The following is a 21,054-nucleotide window of genomic DNA, read 5'->3' as shown; positions in this document are numbered from 1 at the left end:
GCTGCGGCTTTTCTAAATGCCATGCTGTCAGTAACTTCAAATAACAAGTCGATTACACTTTTCATCAGGCATGCATTTCATGCCAAAAACTTTTTTTTTAATGGATCGTTATTATTAGTAGTATTATTAGACATTCAGAAGCAGCCTTCTGTTAAGGCACAGTTTTTATCTTGTCAGTTAAAAGGAACTTTCTGGCTGGGGACAATTTTACATGCAACTGTTAGTGCTACTTGCAGACACTCTAAAACTGAACATCCACATCTGGGAAAGAGAATAAATTCCTTTGAATGCACGTGCAAATCCATGAGTCTCAGTAGTTTCCTTGGCATCATCAATGACACACAAAGCCAAAGGATCAAGGTACTGTTAATGAGATCAATGAAGTAATGAAGTGCTGCTTTGATTTTTGGAAAAGATCCCTGCTCCACTAAGCCCTGTTCTTTAGTCTGCATCCATTTCCGACTGGATGGGTGGGAGGACGAGCAGCCTTGTACTATTTATAGCCTGGTGAGAAATAATTCAAAGCTATCCGAGAGAAGATCTCGCAAATCTCTGACAGCAGGAGGAATGGCTGAGGAAATCTTTTGTCTGTCTCCGTAAGACTGTGAGATGGTGTTATGTAATGGGCTTTGCCTGTCTGGGAATCAGTGCATAAGTGATGGGAATGATCTGAACACGGGACAGGAGGGAAAAGTCAGTCTTTCCATCACTGCTTTAAACACTTTTTAGTATTTAAAAACACACATGCACATGGTGTAAGATTTACTCACATAGTCTAACAATGTGATCTTTCTTTATTAGTTGGCATGTTGCATTGTGTTTGAGTAGATTTTGCGTTAATATATAATAATAATAAATTAATAAATAAATTAATAAATAAAGCCAAGACTGACCTTAACTGTCTTCATTGTGCTCAGAAAGTCCTTCTACTCTGTAACTCAGCGAGTCTCCTTTCAGTCTTCCTCAAAACTCAAGCATGGCTCATGAAAAACTCGACCTGAACACGCGCGACCACGAAACCCCGTTTTATCCTTCCAACTTGGGTTGCATGCCTGCTGTCCGCGAGCAGCTCCGTGTCCGCGTGACGCTGCGCTCTGCGCTCGTGTACAGCTGAAGTGTAGCGCGCGCGTTGGCGCATGCCCGCTTCTATTTCCTGCGCTCCCTCGAGACACTGCGCGCGCACTGCCAAGCAACAGCTCCAGCCCCAAAGCACCGCCACAACGACAACCTCCGCCAAGTTTGCGCTTCTTGTTAACGGTTCTGCGCCTCGGTTTCAATTACAAGTGATTGAAGAAGCACGGTTTTAACTACATAAAAGACACCCCCCCCCCCCCCCCCCCCCACACACACACACACGCACAGAATGCACTACACAGACAACGCGTCATGCACACACAGTTAATATTTCCTGTTTGAAACAGTCCAAAATCCCAGGAGAAATGGGAAAACTGAACAAACCCGTGTGTTAAACAAGCCACGAAGACCTACATGCATTATGGGATGTTTTGTGTCAATTCATGACGTTTAATTCCAATAAAAATCCATATCAGTTCCAGATGATAACACTACAAAATGTGGAAGAGTTCAAAGGGGGTTAATACTTATTCAAGGCACTGTCGATTCTGCAGGGAGGAAAGAGAGAAAAGGGGTGAAGAAAGAATGAAAGAAAGAAAGAAAGAAAGGTAAGCATGGATGGAGAAATGAATCAAAGAAAGAAGAAAAGAAAATGAGATACAAAAGAGAAGGGAAGAAACAAGGAGGACACATGGACTCGGTGATGGTCCAGGCCATCAGATATAATGGCGGTATTAAGGATAGAAAAAAAGATGGTTGAAGAAAGAGAAATGGGTGTCACAATTTTCAAAATTGTTAACAATTTACACTTAGAAAATTGTAGCCTCCTCTATCCCTCACTTTCAGTGAACACTTTATCCTGGTCAGGACTGTGGTGGATCTAGAGTCTATCCCAGGAAAACTGGACGTAAGGCAGGAATACACCCTGGAAGGGACACCAGGCCATCACAGGGCACCATTCACTCTTAGGGTGACAATCTTAGACCATCCATCTACTTGCATGTTTTTTTTTGTTTGTTTGTTTGTTTGTTTGTTTTTATACAGATGGAGCACACAGGAGAACCTGGAGGAAACCCACAGACATGGGGACATGGGGAGAACATGCACAGAAACTCCATGCAGACATTAACCCAAACTCAGGATCGAACCTTGAACCCTTGAGCTGTGAGCACCAATGCTACATGCTGCCCATTTCAGCTTCTTTCCTTCCATAAACACATATAAACAAGTTACTCAGTAATCAGTAACATAGTGAATCAAGAAGGTTTATTCAGGATCATGCCGACCCAGTCATGAACACAGAGATATTGTGGGAAGGAAATGATATATAATTGTGTCCTACATTCATAATACAAGACTTCAAAAATCAAATCATCTCAAAGCACAAACTAAAATAGCAGAGCTACAGAACTAACGCAGTTAGCACGTGCCAAAATCATAGTGTATCGAAAAAGCTTAACATCTGCATACAAAATAATTTGACTATCAAGTGGACTGTCATCGACCAAATGAAACTAACATATTAATGAGGAGCACCCCAGCAGATTTATGCCTCTGAGATTAAATTATAATGAGGTACTCGGGTGGTGGTGTGCGTCACACCGATCCTGAAAAATTGGACAGTATATTTAAACTCCCTTAAGTGCCAAACAAATTATTCAGTTATTCATTTGAACACATTATTCTAATTCAGTGGCTACAGGAAAGTTATATAGTTATGAGTAGGCCATTTATGAGCAGGCCGTTTCTGGCTATAAGTAATATAAATAGCCACTTAGGGCCTGAGAACCACCAGGAGGCCAATGAGATTGCAGGGGAACTAGATAGCATGTTGATGAAGGCCACAAGATATTCAGAAACAACTGTGGTTACGGAACCTAAGTGTGAACCCACCAGTGGGTGTTACAAGGTTTTAACCTTTAAACTGAAATAATTATGACGTTTTTATTATTAGGACATGGTGGCATTGTCTCTCTTTAGTGTTTTCACATGTTCTCTCTGTGTTTATATGGGTTGTATCCGGGTACTACGGTCCCCACACCCCCACAAGAAACATGCAGGTAGGTGGATTTGCTAAGCTAAATTGTTCCTTGATGTGACAATTTAGTGTGTGCCTGTGTCCCACCCAGGTGCCACCTATCCTACACAGGGTCACAGGGAGCCTGGAGCCTATCCCAGGGAACTCTGGGCACAAGGTGGGGGACACTCTGGACGGGATGCCAACCGATCGCAGGGCACAATCGCTCACATATTCACACACTACAGACAATTTGGAAATGCTAATCAGACTACAACGCATGTCTTTGGACTGGGGAGGAAACCAGAGTAAACTCCCGGGAGTTTCTCTGTGTGCATGCAAACATGAAAACTCCACACCCACAGGAACACTGGTTATGAATAATAATTTTACATATATATATATATATATATATATATATATATATATATATATATATATATATATATATATATACATATATTCACTCATATTTATTTAAAAAAACGGGAAATACTGCATTTAGTGCTCAAACTATAGAGAAGTCTCACTGTTGTTTACAGATTAATCTGCACTGATGCAAAAGTGTATGCCCATGTTATAGTCTGTAAAAATGACCGACAAGCTTTCTCAAAAGACATCCTGATTCAGATATTATTCATAACCTTCTTAATGTCATAAATTACTGATGCTCAACATTAATTGTTTTTTTTTATTTTGATTTTGTTCCAGTGGTGGAAATGATAACCTTATCAAACGTATTACATTTGTTATCATGTTATTATAGTTATTAGCCTATTAGAAGGCTTATAAATAACATCAGCTTGGACCTAATGCGTTTCGTAAATGGAAAGTTCATGAATAAAAATCTGTATATCTCCAATGAATAGCCAGATTATGATTGTACCTATTGCCTGGCTACAGTCTGATTGTCTAAATCATGTAAGTTTCCTGATATATGCAGAGAAAGTGTTTAAGCACCTTTTGTAAAACATGCCCTGAGTTGAGTTTAGTTCATATTTTATCCTCATAGTTTAAGCATTATATATTAATCTCTGCTGCTGTGGTGACAAGAATTGTTGATCCGATTCATTTGAGCTCAGTAGAGGCACCATACGGGTGACCACTGTCGCCTTGAGTTTTTGTGCTTTCCCTAAAGCTATTATCTCCAGCAATACAACCTCCTCAAATCACTCTTTCCAACTCTAGATGTCATCATTCCCTTTTTACAGATGACATCTTGTTGCACTTATCAGAGATATCATCCTCTTTCTCTCAGTGGCTTAAAATATTTAACAACTTCAGACGCAGAAGTGGATATAAAATTACTAAGACAAAGTGCATTCTAATGTCCTTGACAGAATCCGGTAAGCATGCCTATGTAATTCCGGTTAGCACTGATTTATCCAAGAATACAGATTAAACCCTCACTCCAGTCACTTTGTATATCAGTCAGGACCTTCAGAGATGTGGTTTGAAACAAAGACAGGATATATATATAATCCATGGTTTCAAAGTTTTCCATTTTAATCACCACAAATCCACTTACTCTTAACAAAGGTTTTGATTAAAGCTAGCAATTAATTTATCTGGAATAAGAAAACGAACTGAAAACTTTACAAAGACAGACATACAAAAACTTGGATTTGAAGTCGTAACAAATTTTGGAGGAATAAATACTTTGTGAGGTTTGTGAGGATTTTTCTATCTATAGCAAAGAAAAGAACAAAAATGCACTGAACAAAAATTCAATGCAATGTTAACAAGCGTATTTAATATGTGACAAGACATCTGTAAGTTTATAGTCTTAGGTGACACATTTATTTTCAAAATAAGACAAACTATCTCCAATAACACAAACTATTTGTCTTTAAGGACTGGTCAGAACAAATTGCAGTGGACACAACCTCCATAATAGCGTCAGTGATGGAGAAATACAAGCATTGCAGTTTTTATTCTCTCCCAGGACATTCTTGCTTTCTGTATTTAAGACTGGGATGTGCATTACATGCTTATACAGTAGGGTACTGTGGGAGTCAGCGATCAACTGTCACACTCTAATGAACTGTTTGAAGTTCACAAGGACATGTGGAGCTGTTTCTTTGATTTACAATAAATTACTCTTGGAGGATTCCTCCCGCACACTCTCACTGACTGTGATATGGGACAGAGTATTTAATATTCCAACCAACCTAGGACTGGTATTGGGAAGGCATTTCCAACACTGGCAAAGCACAACATGTATTATACTACTCCATGTACTGTATATTTTTGCACAAGAAGAAACACCTGTCTCGATTTTCTCACAAAAGCAGTGAGCAAAAACATTACATTACAGCATTTGGTAAATGCCCTTATCCAGAGCGACTTACAATTATTTCATTTTTATACAACTGAGGGTCAAGGGCCTTGGCAGTGCTGGAATTTGAACTCACAACCTTCTGATCAGAAGTCCAACATCTTAACTGCTGAGCTATTGGAATCAAAATTTGGATTAAATCTGTCCTCAAAATTGCCCATTTGTACAAATATTTCAAGATATTTGGTCACAGATTTAGCCACTAAAATCTGACAAACTCTCCATCCACACTGATTGACATGTTACAGACAAACTATCAAGATCAACATGTTTTGATTATTCATTACTCTAAAAATTCCCAAATGGTTTCTGTACTACATTTGAAGAAGAACAGAGATATGAGATGATCTTAGTATAGTATATTTTGCACATTTCATCTTGGAAAGAAGGTGTGATCAGAGCACAGGGTCAGCGATGCATAATACGAAATGTGAGCACATTTTTTAATTTGTAAAAGCATGACTGTCATTGGTTTTGCCTGTTCTCCATGTGTTCTGTGGGTTTCCTCAGGTTCTCCAATTTCTTCCCACTGTCTAAAAAGAGGCCAGTATGTGGATCTGCAATGCTAAATTGCTTGGTGTCATCCAATGGACTGGCATCCGATCTGGGGTGAATTCTCCCTCCTCACACACAGTGTTCCTGGGATAGATTCTGGATCCACCTGAACAAGTTAAAGCACTAAAGACTCTCATGGCTAATTCCAATGGCTATACGGTCCTGTGTCCAGCTATACAAGTCCCTGTGCAAGCTGCTACTATAGAAGTGATTGCATATCAGAACAAGTGCATTAATAGAAACCTGAGATTTAAATTGTAGCCAAAACTACTGTCAGAGCTGCTGTTATAGAAAATTCATCAACACCTTGGCCAATCAGAATTGAGAATTTAGCTATTTTATTTGACATTATCACAAATATCCTCTAAACATAAAAGAGAATACTCATTTTTAAGTTGAAGCAGGAACAAAATACAGAGTATTGATTGATTTTGTGATTCATGCACTTGCACTGGCCCTCAAGTGCTCACATCAGTTTTCCATTGACACGAAGACTGGGAGTCAGTGAGCCTGGATTTTACTGAGTTTTCCTTTAAGATGGCTATTTTCTTTGTTTATGTTTCATTGTTTTCTTTGTAATATACAAAGCATTATTATGATAATGATAATGATGATGCTGATGCTTAGTACAATTAGTATTTATAATAAAACTGCAGGCCCTGAAAAAATAAACTAGGTCTACTCATAACATGAACATGTCTTTTTTTTCATCCCACACTCACCTCAAACCGAGTTATTTTATATGCTGTAAAAAAAAAAAAAAAAAATGTCATCTTAGCAAGTGAAAGAGTTGGGACAGTATGGATAATGCAAAAAAAAAAAAAAAAAACTAACAAAAAGAGTCATTTGAAAATTCAGTTCACCCTGTGCTATATTGAAAACACATTATTAACACATTATTTGGTGTTTCACTTTGTGAATTTAATTTATTTTTGAAAATTTACACTCATTTCAAATATAAGAACTGCAACACACTCCAAAAAAGTTGGGACAGTCGGGTGTTTACCACTGTGTAACATCACCATTTCTTTTAATAACACTTAGTAAGCATTTGCACACTGAAGACACCAGATGGTTAAATTTAGCAAGCAGAATTTTCCCCCATTCATCCATTATGCATTTCTTCAGCTGTGCAACTGTACAGGGCCTTCGTTGTCTTATTTTGTGCTTCATAATGCACCACATATTCTCAATCGGAGACAGGTCAGGACTGCAGGCAAGCCATGCTAGCACCCGCACTCTTTGTTTATGCAACCATGCACTTGTAATCCAGGCAGAATGTGGTTTGGTGTTGTCCTGCTCTGGATCAAAATGTGTACATATCTTTCTGCATTAATGATGCCCTCACAGATGTGCAAGTTACCCATGCCATGGACACTGACACACCCCCATACCATGACAGACGCTGGCTTTTGGACCTGATGCTGATAACAGCTTGGATGGTCCTTTTCCTCTTTGGCCCGGAGAACACAATGGCTGTTTTGTCCAAAAACTATTTGAAATGTTGACTCGTCAGACCACAAAAAACAATTCCACTGTGCTACTGTCCATCTCAGATGAGACTGAGCCCTGAGAAGTCAGTGACACTTCTTTACAGTGTTGATGTATGGCTTCTGCTTCGCACAGTAAAGCCTTAACTTGCATCTCTGGATGCAGAGGCGAATGGTGTTGACTGACAAAGATTTACTAAAGTATTCCCGAGCCCATGTCAGGATATCCATTACAGACTCATGACAGTTTTTAAGACAGTGACGTCTGAGGGATTGGAGATCACGCACAATCAGAAGTGGTTTTTGGCCTTTATGCACCGAGATTTGACCAGATTCCTTGAACCTTTTCATTATATTGTGTAATGTAGATGGTGAAATGCCCAAAATCCTACTGATTAATCTTTGGAGAATGTTGTTCTCAAAGTGTTGGATTATTCACTGACACATCTGTTGGCAGATTAGCGAGCCTTGACCTATGCTTGCTCTTGAAAGACTATGCCTTTTTAGGAGGCTTCTTATATAATATGATTAGACGATTGCCTCACCTGTTTCACATCACCATCTTATTTCAACTTGTCACATCGCTATTAGTCCTAAATTGCCCCTGTCCATACTTTTTTGGAACGTGTTGCATGCACCAAATTCAATATAAACGTTTATCTTCAAATACCTATGCAGTTATTTAGATAAAACATCAAATACCTTGTCTTTATACATTTTTTTTTAATACAAATCACTCCTCTTTGTTTTTATTAGCATTTTCCACACTGTCCTAACTTTTTTGGAATTGGGGTTGTATCTTGAATATAGTCAACTGCATCTAGTATTTCTTACAATAAAGCAAATATTTGATTATTAAACTTATTGAAATAGACTGATTATAATTGCAGGTCTTTTTTCAGATTTTAAACATTAAAATTTAAAATTATCTGCTGAATAAGCAAATCTAATGCTTATTCATGATTTGTAAAAACAGGCTGAATAAGTTTCGATTTGATTGATAATAATCTCATAAGAAATATTAGACATTAGACAAATATTAACAAATTGGGTCTGGTGCAAAACTAAGTAAACATCAGCCACTAAACACGTCTTGACTATAGAACTACATTTAAGGTAAGGGGGGAAATTGTATATTTAATTTTTCACAGAAGTCTCCCTTTATCTCACTTTTTAATTATATATCTGCATTATTATAAGAGCAGAAAGCAAATCTAGTGTAAAGCAAATTAATGAAAAGAAAGCAGACTCTCACTGAGCAGGGTCATAAGCATAGATCTGCCTGCTGGGATTCTTTTTTTGGAGAGAAATAATAAGGATGGCGCATGACAAGCTCCTCCTAGTGTGCAGCAAACACAACATCGCGCTCTGCTGGTGGTCTGATGCCCTACCTCTGGTTGGACTTCTCATCAACTGGAGGCTACATGCTGCTACTGAGGATGACCCCAAGCAGTGCCGCCTGGAGATTGCTGAGGATGGTACTGTTTGAAGTACTATGGAAATGGTTTTGGAGTTCAATTTCACATGGACATTTTCGCTGTGGTGCTGGTTGCTGCTATAGCCTTAGGACTGCACTTACCACATACAATTTTGCACTCGCGTCTCCTTTATTGAACAGTGGACTAGTTCAACAAACAGACTTCATATAAAAACCATAATGAACTTCCTTTTACTTTCACACTATCCGTTGTTACCCAGATGAGGACGGGTTCCCGTCTCAGTCTGGTTCCTCTCAAGGTTTCTTCCTCAAATAATCTTAGGGAGTTTTCCTCACCACCGTCGCCACCGGCTTGTTCATTAGGAATAAATTCACACACTTAAAATCTGTATCCTGTGTTTAGATGTTTCTGCAAAGCTGCTTTGAGACAATGTCCACTGTTAAAAGCGCTATACAAATAGAACTGAATTGAATTGAATTGAATGGTCTGTGCCACATACTGTACTGCAGCACACAAGGAGAAGTGTCTCAGTGAGGTGTTTACAGTGGACCATTTCACTGATCACAACATCCTGGACCTTAAGAAAACTTACAGAACACATGCACACACTGTCACTGGAGTGGTGTGTGTTTAGTTAGAACAGCACAGATTCTCTCTCTCTTTCTCTTGAGTCTACTCCTCAGAGAATGACTCAGGAGACATCATCATAGCTGCTCATGTGATTGGACACACAGATATCCGAGACCTCACGATTACACCATATTCAGCAGAGCTAAATGTTTTTACGTCACACAGACATCAACTTATTTTACTGGTTACTATGTGTGTGTGTGTGTGTGTTCATATGAAGAGTCTCAATAGGACAATCTGTTAGGATATACTCCCCAGTTTCGGTTCTCAAGGTTACTCAGCCTCAAGCACACGTTACAGACCTCACAGGAGACTTGATCTCCCATGCTGCTCACACAGCACACTCCCTCCTGCGACCCCACCTCATGGATATGAGCAACGTTTCACAACTAGTGTTTTTTTACAATATTGAGAAAAAATGATGCGTTGTTTAAATTGATGTTGTGTTGTTTAAAGGGGTTTTCAACTACATTCTTGGGGAACCATATCCTGCAGAGTTTAGACTATACTGTAGTTTTCCATGTTCCCATACGAAGATGAAGAGATAATCCATATGTTGTCCCAAATACAGCCCTAACCCCCACCATCTCCCCAAAGAAAAAGTTTATATAGCACTTATATTGTGCTTTTTTAACCTTAGCGGTTCCAAAGCGCTTTACACTGTCTCATTCACCCATTCACACACACACTCCCACACCAATGGTAGCAGAGCTGCCATGCAAAGCACTAACTTGCCATTGGGAGCAACTTGGGGTTCAGTATCTTGCCCAAGGACACTTTGGCATGTGGAATCATGCCAAACACTACGATTAGTGGACAACCCACTCTACCACCTGAGCCACAGCCGCCCATTATTATGCCCTAACTAGATCATATGAATGAGTCGTGTGAAAAAAAATCATAATATAATCCTTAGTCATTCTCCCACATAGATGGTAGGAATCAGTAAAGATCTTCATTTCGTTATTTACTAAAATCTTACATAACATAACATTCATGCTGCTATGAATACAGACCAAAGATAATATAAGACTTCACATGTTCTCCCTGTGTTTATGTAGGTTTTCTCCAGGTTCTCCGGTTTCTTCCCCACTTCCCCACTTCCCCAAGGTCGATTGACTAAAATGAAAATGCCCTTAGGTGTGGATTAGCATGTAAACATGTGTCCAGTGATGAATTGCCATCCCATCCAGGGTGTATTCCCTGCTCACGGGAAGTGTTTCTGGATCCACTGCAGCCCTGATCAAGTGAAAGCAGTTACTGAAGATAAATGAATGAATAAATTTACACAAATTCAATTACATAATATGTAAATGAATATCATATGTATTCATATGTAATTGAATATCATTCTTTTTTCATTTTTCATTCCCAGAAACGCTTGTCTAAAAGCAATACACAGTGGATGGGTCACATGTAGGAGATACAGTATACAGAGTAGCCAGTCCACTCGGAATGTTATAAGAAATTGGAAAAACCACACGGACATGGTGAGAACATGTCAAAGTAATGGACGTATTACGTTACCAGATATATTTACACTTAATAAGGTCCAGTCATTTTGGGAGCAGATCAAGATTAATTAACAAATTTATTGATTTATTTTTAGCTAATTGCAATTAAAAAGTTGAAATCAAAAATTGTGACTTGCAGTATGGCACAGAGCCAGCTCTTATTGAGAATATACTATTTAATGAGGTATTAATTACTGGAAAGATACACACTCCTGTGCAAAAGTCTTAGGCACCCTGATTTGTTTAATCCAAATGTTAGTCTCAGATGTCTATTTTATGATTTCAGGATTATTGGGTCAGTAAAAACATTTAAGATTATTATCCAAGCATAATTTTTCCAACACAAATTAAATGTTAAATGAAATGTCTGTAAAGAAAGTAACGTGTAATAGATCCCTTTTCAGAAAAAATACATAATGAAGACTGTCAGGTCTTACCTTCAGAAAACAGAAGTCTCCAGAAGAACTATAAGAGTTCTCCAAGACGTCTCCAAGAAAGACGTACCATCCAAGTTCTACGTAAAACTGTCCAATATGTACCTGAGACTACTGATGCATTTTTAACAAGCAAAGGGTTGTCACACTAAATATTGACTTTGATTAGTTTATTACTATTTACTTTTCTTTATAGTATTTTTCTTATCATGTAGAAACATTTGATTTCATCACGTTTGAAGGCATCTTTGATGTACAGCATTTGTTTGCAAGACCTTTGCTCAGTACTGTATATATATTTTTAACTGAAGAACGAAACAGAACTACTCATTAGTAACACTACTGTATATGACTGACGGAATAAATATCTTAAAATGATCAATTCTGACATAAATCAGAACAAATGTTTACATCTTATGGGCAAAAATCATTTATGATTAATACAATATACACTGATGATAAGACCATATTACACTACAGATAAAATGCATCGATTCTATCATTCTCTTTTGGTTTCACACACACTATGTGGCTCCTACTCAGACTCCTTTATACATACTGTACTTATTGTGCAAAACTGAGAAACAACTGGGAAGAAATGCTAAACATAGGACAGAGAATATATGTGTGTGTATGTATGTGAACATAGATACAGATATGGATTATGGATGCCTGTGGAATATTATATAGAGGGCAGGGATGCGCTGCTATCAAGGACACAACTGTGGATTACTGATGGAGTAAGTGAGTACTTACTTGCAGGCTTACTTGCTGCATAGAGCTGCAAAATGTTCATATTTCTGTGCGATATATAGCAGTAATCTCTTCTTTTAAAAAGCACAGACAGTAAACCAAACTCACGATCGAAACACTGACCCTGGAGCTGTGAAGCATCAATGCTACCTGCCAAATATATTGATGTACAGTAAATAAAAGACTTGATTTAATAACTGAACGATTGCCTTGTATAAAAAATAATAATAATTTTAAAAAAAAAACTAAGGAATGTAAGGAATACAGTAAAATGTTTGCAGGGTCTACTGTATTAGGAAAATAATCAATGACTATGAAAAGTGGAGTTACAGTTACAACACCAAAGTCGATTGTTGTCATATAACATGAGGTCCAGAAGTGTTTTGTATTCCTCTTATGCCACAGTAATTTGTCAGCAAGTACACTTTTCAACTTTACAATTTTCACTTGTCAAATAATAATCAGTACGTCTTACTTTCTGTCAGTTTACAGTTACATTTAATGTAGAGGAACATCCGTGAAACAAGTTGTTTCCCTATTATAACAGCTACAAACAGTTATTTCCTCACCAGTCTCTCTTTATTCTTAGTCTTGAAGTTAATAAGACAAAAACTGCAGGTTGTCATTTTATCAAGAAACCACAACATACAAAGCCTTCTGACCTGAAGACTTTTCCATGGTGGAAAACTTACTGAATGTAATAATACACTGACACTGGAGACTCCTTCTCTAAATGTTAAATAAATGTCTCTTCACAGAAAGCTTCCTCATACAAATGATTATAAGTTTTTCTTTGTTAAATAGCAGTGTAAATTTGTAATCAATTTATTATTACATTTACATTATGGGGTGTGTCTGCCTAGTCCCTGGGTAAACTGCTACCAGAGAAGCGATAACATTCCAGGGCCAAAAAAAGAGGCAAAGTGAGGAGATAAGCAAGCATGATTTTAGCTTGGTCATGATTTTATGACAAATCATTCAGAAGTTATAAGCAAAGATTTGCTTTTTTCATATCTCATGAACACTAGGTGGCGCTGTTACAAAACTGAGCAAGTTATGACGCTCGTGACTTATACCAAGTTTTGGTCTGAATATGCTAAAGCATTATGGAGATATAGCATAGCGTCCATTTTGGCATGATCGCTTTCAAATTCATTTGTGCGTCAATTACTATAACTTTTTAGTAATAACTTTTTGTCCGCATGGTCTGAAGATGATCTGTTTCAATTTTGGTGAAAATCAGATAAAAAGTCTAGGAGGATTTCGAAAAAGTCATTTTTTTAGTAAATTCAAAATGGTGGATTTGAAATAGTGGTAAATTCAAAAAGTTCTTCAAACCATGGCCTAATTGGTATCATTGTTCTTGGCCTGAGCCACAGAATCTAGGAAGACCAGTCTCATGACAATGGGCAAAAGTAATCAAAAGCAATTAGCATTTTTTAAAATTGCATTATAATTTTAAACAATGCACTTACACTCAAGCCCTGATGCCAATGACAGCTACTAAATGTTGTCTGAATATGTTAATGTACAACGGAGATATAGCCTCAGATCCTTTTTTTTTTGTGATCGCCATCGAATTTGTTAACACATTATTAAACGTGTTAACACAGTTTGGTTTATCAAAAAGCTTTGTCTGAAGATGATCTCTTACAAATTTCATCAAAAAATTGGATGAACGATCTGGGATGAGTTCTAAGAAATTTGTTTTTCAGAAAATTCTAAATGGTGGGCAGGAATTTTAGCCTGTCATGGCATAATTTGTATCATTGTTCTCTGCCTGACCCAGGGAATCTGTCAACACCAATCTCATGACAATGCGCAACAGTAGTCAAAAGCTATTAGGATTTTTAAAATTGCATTATAATTGTTGACCACAAGGTGGCGCTGTCATGAAACTTTTTGAGTACTTTTAGGGCATGGTCCTGATGACAGTTACCAATTTTTGTGACAATGTGCCAAGTCATTCATAAAATACAGCATTTAAGACTAAATTCAAAATGGAAATGGCTGACATATGAAACTCTAATATCAAACAACTTGTAATATACCACTGAATCTGTAGAGACCAGGTCCATGATTTTAGAACAAAACCATGTTTTAGAACAAATATGTTATAAGCAAAAATGTGTTTTTTAATATCTCATGACCACTAGGTGGCACTGTTCTGAAACTGTACTGGTACCCTCATGTCAGGACAGTTATGACATACACTAAGTTTGGTATGAATACACTAAAGTGTTTCAGAGATATAGCCTCACATCCATTTTGGCATGCTTGCAGTCAGATTCGTTTGCATGTTGTTTGAGAACGGTTTAGCCAATCAAAAAGCTTTTGATAACGTTTATGCCAATATAGTTTGAAGATGATTTCTTTCGAATTTCATGAAAATCGGATGAACGGTCAAGGAGTAATTTGAAAAAGTATGTTTTTAAGAAAATTCAAAATGATGGAAAATCTCATAGGCAGAAATTAAAACCATAGGGTCCATTTGACTCGGCACGAGCCAAGGAAGCAGGGACAGAAAGGATTTTGTTTCTAGAACTTATTAGCATAAACGTGAGTGCAACTTTGGACAGTTAGTGGCTCTAGAGGGTTTGAGTCAGGGACTCCAAATTTGCTGTCGTAACAGGCCAGACTGTCCTCTATCTGTGCGCCAAATTGCAGAACTTTCCAGCAAGCGGTTCTGTTGGCTGCCAAAGACTCAAGAGCAGAAGAAACGTAAGAAGAAGAAGAATAGGAAAACTAACGGATACAATAGGTACCAGCGTACCTTTGGTGCTTGGCCCCTAAAAGGCAAATTGATACCAACCTGCCTTAAATTCAGCACTAATGTTAGCACTGGTGTTATAGAAAATTAAACAAAACATGACCAATCAGCTTCGAGATATACCCTTTATAGCCATTTCTCCAGCAATCTCTAGACTAACATACTGTGTTGAAACTACACCATTGCATTTATTCAGTGGTCACTTAGTTGTGAAGCCTCTCATGAACTGGGAGAAAGAAATATGTCCTCAGTGCAGTGGATTCTCAGAAACACACTCCGAAACATATATTCTAAACAATCTCAAAGTCTTAAATACTTTGTTTGGCTTCTGTTCTATTCTTCAAAATAATGAACGTCTGTGCTGCATCAGTAAATCCTGGTGCTGAGCCGAGACTGTCACTGGAGTGCAGATACACACACTATAGCTGACAGCTGTCACTCACACAAACCCAGAGGGAGCACAGACAACACTCACTGTGAATCTCCAGCTGGCAGGTGGCGGCTGTCTCCATCATGGCAGGTGCTGACACGTCTAGTGCCATGTGCTTTGTGGAGATCTGAATTGACACAATGCTTGCTGAGTGCACACCCTTTCCTTAATGCTGTATATACTTAATGGTAAATGGTATATAGTGGGAAGTGTAGACTTCAGATTCTTAATACACTATATGGCCGAAAGATTTCTGGACACCTGACCGTCACACCCATAAAGTGCTGTGAAAAAGATTTCATCTGTTTTTGTGTATATCTCACACTAAATAGTTTTCGATCTTTAAAACGAAATACAATATAAAACAAAGGCAACCGGAGTAAACACTCCATACAGTTTTTATTTTTTTATTGAAGCAAAAAAAAAAGTTATCCAACACCTATCACCCATGTGAAAAACGAATTGCCCCCTAAAACTTAAAATCTGGTTGCGCCTCCTTTAGCAGCAACAACTGCAACCAAACAGCATTGTCTACATCCTGTGTCTTACAGTAAGATGGCATGGAAACCATCACAGATTGCTGTTGGTCGTTGCTGTTGGTTTACTGGTAACAGTCTGGAATAGTTGTCCAGTATGGCTGATATCATATCCCAAATGACCCTTTAAAAGGTGACTCGTGACTCCTTCTAGATGTGTCTGATGGCTTCTAAGTAATCAATAAGTATTGTATAGTGTAGTACAGAAAGAAATTACAATTACTTTAGTATTTCCCATCTGGAAACTACATATTTGTTAGATTTTGATGGTGGAAATGTTTGTTTGTGACGTTTGTGATGGAAACCACAAAGCCAAATCCCATTAGGAAGTCAAAAATATGTTTGTTTGTGGTGGATGAGCAAAGCTAAGAGTCACACACTGCTTTAAACTTTGTTTGCGCTTATGGAGATATACTTTTTTGTTCATATTCATAAGTATATAGGCATAAGACATATAAGACAGGCGGATATATATATATATATATATATATATATATATATATATATATATATATATATATATTATATATATATATATAATATATATATATATATATATATATATATATATATATATATATTTTATATATATATATATATATATATATATATATATTATATATATATATATATATTTTATATATATATATATATATATATATATATTATATATATATATATATATATATATATATTATATATATATATATATATATATATTATATATATATATATATATAATATATATATATATATATATATTATATATATATATATTATATATATATATATTATATATATATATATATATATATATATATATATATATATATATATAATGTAAAGTAGTGAGTGTACAGTTTGTGTAACAGTGTAAATTTGCTGTCCCCTCAAAATAACTCAACACACAGCCATTAATGTCTAAACCGCTGGCAACAAAAGTGAGTACACCCCTAAGTGAAAATGACCAAATTGGGCCCAAAGTGTAAATATTTTTCATGGCCACCATTATTTTCCAGCACTGTCTTAACCCTCTTGGGCATGGAGTTCACCAGAGCTTCACAGGTTGCCACTGGAGTCCTCTTCCACTCCTCCATGACGACATCACGGAGCTGGTGGATGTTAGACCTTGTGCTCCTCCACCTTCTGTTTGAAAATGCCCCATAGGTGCTCAATACGGTTTAGGTCTGGAGACATGCTTGGCCAGTCAATCACCTTCACCCTCAGCTACTTTAGCAAGGCAGTGGTCATCTTGGAGGTGTGTTTGGGGTCGTTATCATGTTGGAATACTGCATACTGATCATGCTCTGCTTCAGTATGTCACAGTACATGTTGGCATTCATGGTTCCCTCAATGAACTGTAGCTCCACAGTGCCAGCAGCACTCATGCAGCCCCAGACCATGACACTCCCACCACCATGCTTGACTGTAGGCAAGACACACTTGTCTTTGTACTCCTCACCTGGTTGCCGCCACACACGCTTGACACCATCTGAACCAAATAAGTTTATCTTGGTCTCATCAGACCACAGGACATGGTTCCAGTAATCCATGTCCTTAGTCTGCTTGTCTTCAGCAATCAGTTTGCGGGCTTTCTTGTGCATCATCTTTAGAAGAGGCTTCCTTCTGGGTCGACAGCCATGCAGACCAATTTGATGCAGTGTGTGGCGTATGGTCTGAGCACTGACAGGCTGACCCCCCACCCCCTCAACCTCTGCAGCAATGCTGGCAGCACTCATACGTCTATTTCCCAAAGAGAACCTCTGGATATGACGCTGAGCACGTGAACTCGTCTTCTTTGGTCGACCATGGCGAGGCCTGTTCTGAGTGGAACCGGTCCTGTTAAACTGCTGTATGGTCTTGGCCACCGTGCTTCAGCACAGTGTCAGGGTCTTGGCAGTCTTCTTATAGCCTAGGCCATCTTTATGTAGAGCAACAATTCTTTTTTTCAGATCCTCAGCGAGTTCTTTGCCATGAGGTGCCATGTTGAACTTCCAGTGACAAGTATGAGGGAGTGTGAGAGTGATGACACCAAATTTAACACACCTGCTCCCCATTCACACCTGAGAGCTTGTAACACTAACAAGTCACATGGCACCGGGGCGGGAAAATGGCTAATTGGGCCCAATTTGGACATTTTCACATCTCTAAATTCATGTATTTTGTCTTGTATCTGTCAGATAGCATGTCCACTATCTGTCTGTGTCATGCCTTCACAATGTGCTGTTTCATATAGTACATTGTAGTACCTGTACTAATTGTCTATTTATTGTTATTTGTAATTTTGCCATTTTTATAACCTGAAAACTGTAACTGTTTTAGCGGCATCGGCTCAGTATGCCACCAACAGAATTCCGACATGTCTAAAAGAATGACAATAAAACTGAATCTTTGAAGCTAACAAAAACAAAAGCATCTGGAATCCTTAAAGTATTCATTAATAAGTATCATGAGTACTTATTAAGAGCCTGAATATTTATAGAATCCTCTAGTTCATTCAAGACTGGTCAACTCTCCAATATCTACCAATATCTACAGTCATGATCTGTTCCTGTTTGGGAGTGTCCCATGCTTCTTAGTAACTGTAAACCTTAGGTGCTTGTCACACTGAGTAGATTTGCTGCAGTCCGAATCCGAGTGTGATTAACACCCCCCCGACACCCCGACACCCCCGCCCCAGGTAGTCTCGGGTTCGGGATCATGGAAATCATGCAAAAGTGGAAGCCTGAAAGCCCTTTTAGAACATTGGGGATCGTAAAAGAAAACATTACAACCAATGGATGTCTATAATTTCCAAACTTTAGTTTTTTGTAAATTTGTAACTCTTTCACCGCATATCATACACAGCATTTTATGACATGATTTCAGTTGTGTTGAGGGGAAACTGAGGTAAAAGCTGTTTGCTGTTCGCTCCCTCCATCCCCCTCGGAGTAAATAACTCAATGCTGCGATCAGAGTCACTGCTCCCATGTGAAACAGTCCTGTCAGACAGTGCAAACCTTCAATTTCTTGACAGTGTGTCAATTTCTCCATTATATGAGAATTATTCTAGCTCAGAATATCACCTCAAGGTCTAGCATAATGAGGACGTGTTCGCCTACCACGAGAATAAACTCAAAGCTGCTGCTGGAAGCACGTCCTATTAACATTAAAGTCTTTAACAAAACCATTTCCATTCCTGGAAATGTACATCATTGATTGTACGAGGCAACACCTTTTTAAGGCATCATTTGCATTATGAATATTTGAACATAACAACACCCAAAGAGGAAAGCATTAGCGCATGATTTATGCATCACAGTTATTAAATTAGAAGCCATCTTGCAAAAACCTAAGTGTGATAACACAAGTCAAAACAGTATCCAACTCCGGTTCCAAGGTGTTCGATTACAACATTAATTCATTTAGCCATCATCATTTATCCATTTATCTAATGCATGGATTCAGAGACTATCCCAGGAACACCGTGTGGGAGGTGGGAATGGATACAGTCCATCATAAGGCAAATCAGATTGTTGCAGTTTGTCTGTTATTTGTGAATAAATCACTCACACAGACTGAGGACTTTGTGGTGGTCATCGGGTTTATTCCTTAGATTTATACAGTGCTTTTCTGGGCACTCAAAGAGCTTTACATAGTATGGGGGGAATCTCCTCAAGCACCACTAGTGTGTAACATCCACCTGGATGATGCGACGGCAGCCATAGTGCGCCAGAACGCCAACCACACACCAGCGATTAGTGGAGAGGAGAGAGATGTAGCCAATTCAGGGATGGAGATTATTAGGGGGCCATGATAGATAAGGGCCAGTGGGAGATTTCACCAGGACACTGGGGTTATACCCCTACTTTTAGGATTTTTAATGAGCACAGAGAGTCAGGACCTCGGTTTAAGGTCTCATGTGGACGTGCTGTTTTTACAGTATAGTGATCCAGTCACTATACTGCGGCATTAGGACCCACACAGACCACACGGTGAGCACCCCCTACTGGCCTCACTAATACCACTTCTATTTGTTGTTTTCCCCAGGAGGTCTCCCATCCAGGCTCTGGATAACCCTGCTTAGCTTCAGTGGGAAACCAGGCGAGAACTGTAGGGTGATATGACCCTGGCATACTGGGCTACTGTTAATCTTCTGATCTTGTTGGAGGTGAGAAGGAGAAAGTGATCGCTACTGAAGAAGGAGAACAGACAAGACAAATCTAATGACACAAAATTTTACTAAAGCATGACCCAAAAATGTTGTATTGATATATACATGTAAATGTGGTTATTTTGCATATAATTTGTGTAATATAAGAGAAAATATGTTCCTTCAGTCGTCATCATCATCATCATCATCATCTCCCATACACAGTCAGGATTGCAGCACATCACTAGCTTGATTAATGGGTGCTAAAAGAGATGACATACGCATGTTCACACCACAAACCCAGCGTTAAAGCGGCTTGTCCATGGCACATGTCTACATCAGCTGTTTTCTCTCTGCAACTGGAGTCCTCCAACAGCTTCATCTTGTTATATAAAGCTCATGTGTGAGACTACAATCTGGTTCAGCATTGTTCCTGACACATACTGACTTATCAGATGAACTTCAAAAAACAAAAACAAGATGTGTTAAGATCTCAGTGTCACTGCTGGGTTTAGAAACATCCCACAAATACCCAACCAACAGCAGCTCTGTGGTCAGAATCTGACACTGATGAAGGGCAAGAGAACGACGAACACACTGTACACGAGAAGAAATGACCTGGAGTCTTTATATACACACCTACAAGGTTGAGTAGCAAAGCAGGTGTGTTATATAAGCAGGTCAGTGTGTACATAGTGTGGAAAAACTCCTTGCTTTTTTAGTACCTGACACACCAATACTCTCCATTATTTTTTTTTATTCATCCATTTCAATTCTTTTGATTCTCCATTTTTAAACCTTAATGCTTTAAATTAACCTCTAAATTGAACCCTAACCTTAAACCTTAAAATGAACCTTTAGATCGAACCCTAACCTTAAAATTAATCTTAAAAATTCACTTTAAAAATAAATAAATAAATAAAATAAAGGCTACAATTCTTG

General features: G+C 38.2%; 1 protein-coding gene across 3 annotated transcripts in view; it reads right to left on the bottom strand.

The window, feature by feature from the left end:
• Positions 1–21,054, bottom strand: part of si:ch211-269c21.2 (carbohydrate sulfotransferase 8) — an 81,055-nt gene that overhangs the window by 57,960 nt on the left and 2,041 nt on the right. For 2 of the 3 annotated variants that reach the window (XR_001813454.3, XM_017475243.3), the window contains exon 1: positions 894–1,312. The exons of the other annotated variant lie outside the window; for it this stretch is intronic. The gene's annotated coding sequence lies outside the window, so the exon portion shown is untranslated. Of the gene's footprint in view, positions 1–893; positions 1,313–21,054 lie in introns of those variants that run through there. 3 annotated transcript variants of the gene reach the window in all.

Source organism: Ictalurus punctatus, chromosome 8, assembly GCF_001660625.3.
Source record: "Ictalurus punctatus breed USDA103 chromosome 8, Coco_2.0, whole genome shotgun sequence".
In the NCBI taxonomy this organism is placed as follows: domain Eukaryota; kingdom Metazoa; phylum Chordata; class Actinopteri; order Siluriformes; family Ictaluridae; genus Ictalurus; species Ictalurus punctatus.
Note: the sequence above shows the minus strand (reverse complement) of the source record. Positions and strands in the feature narration are given on the sequence as shown.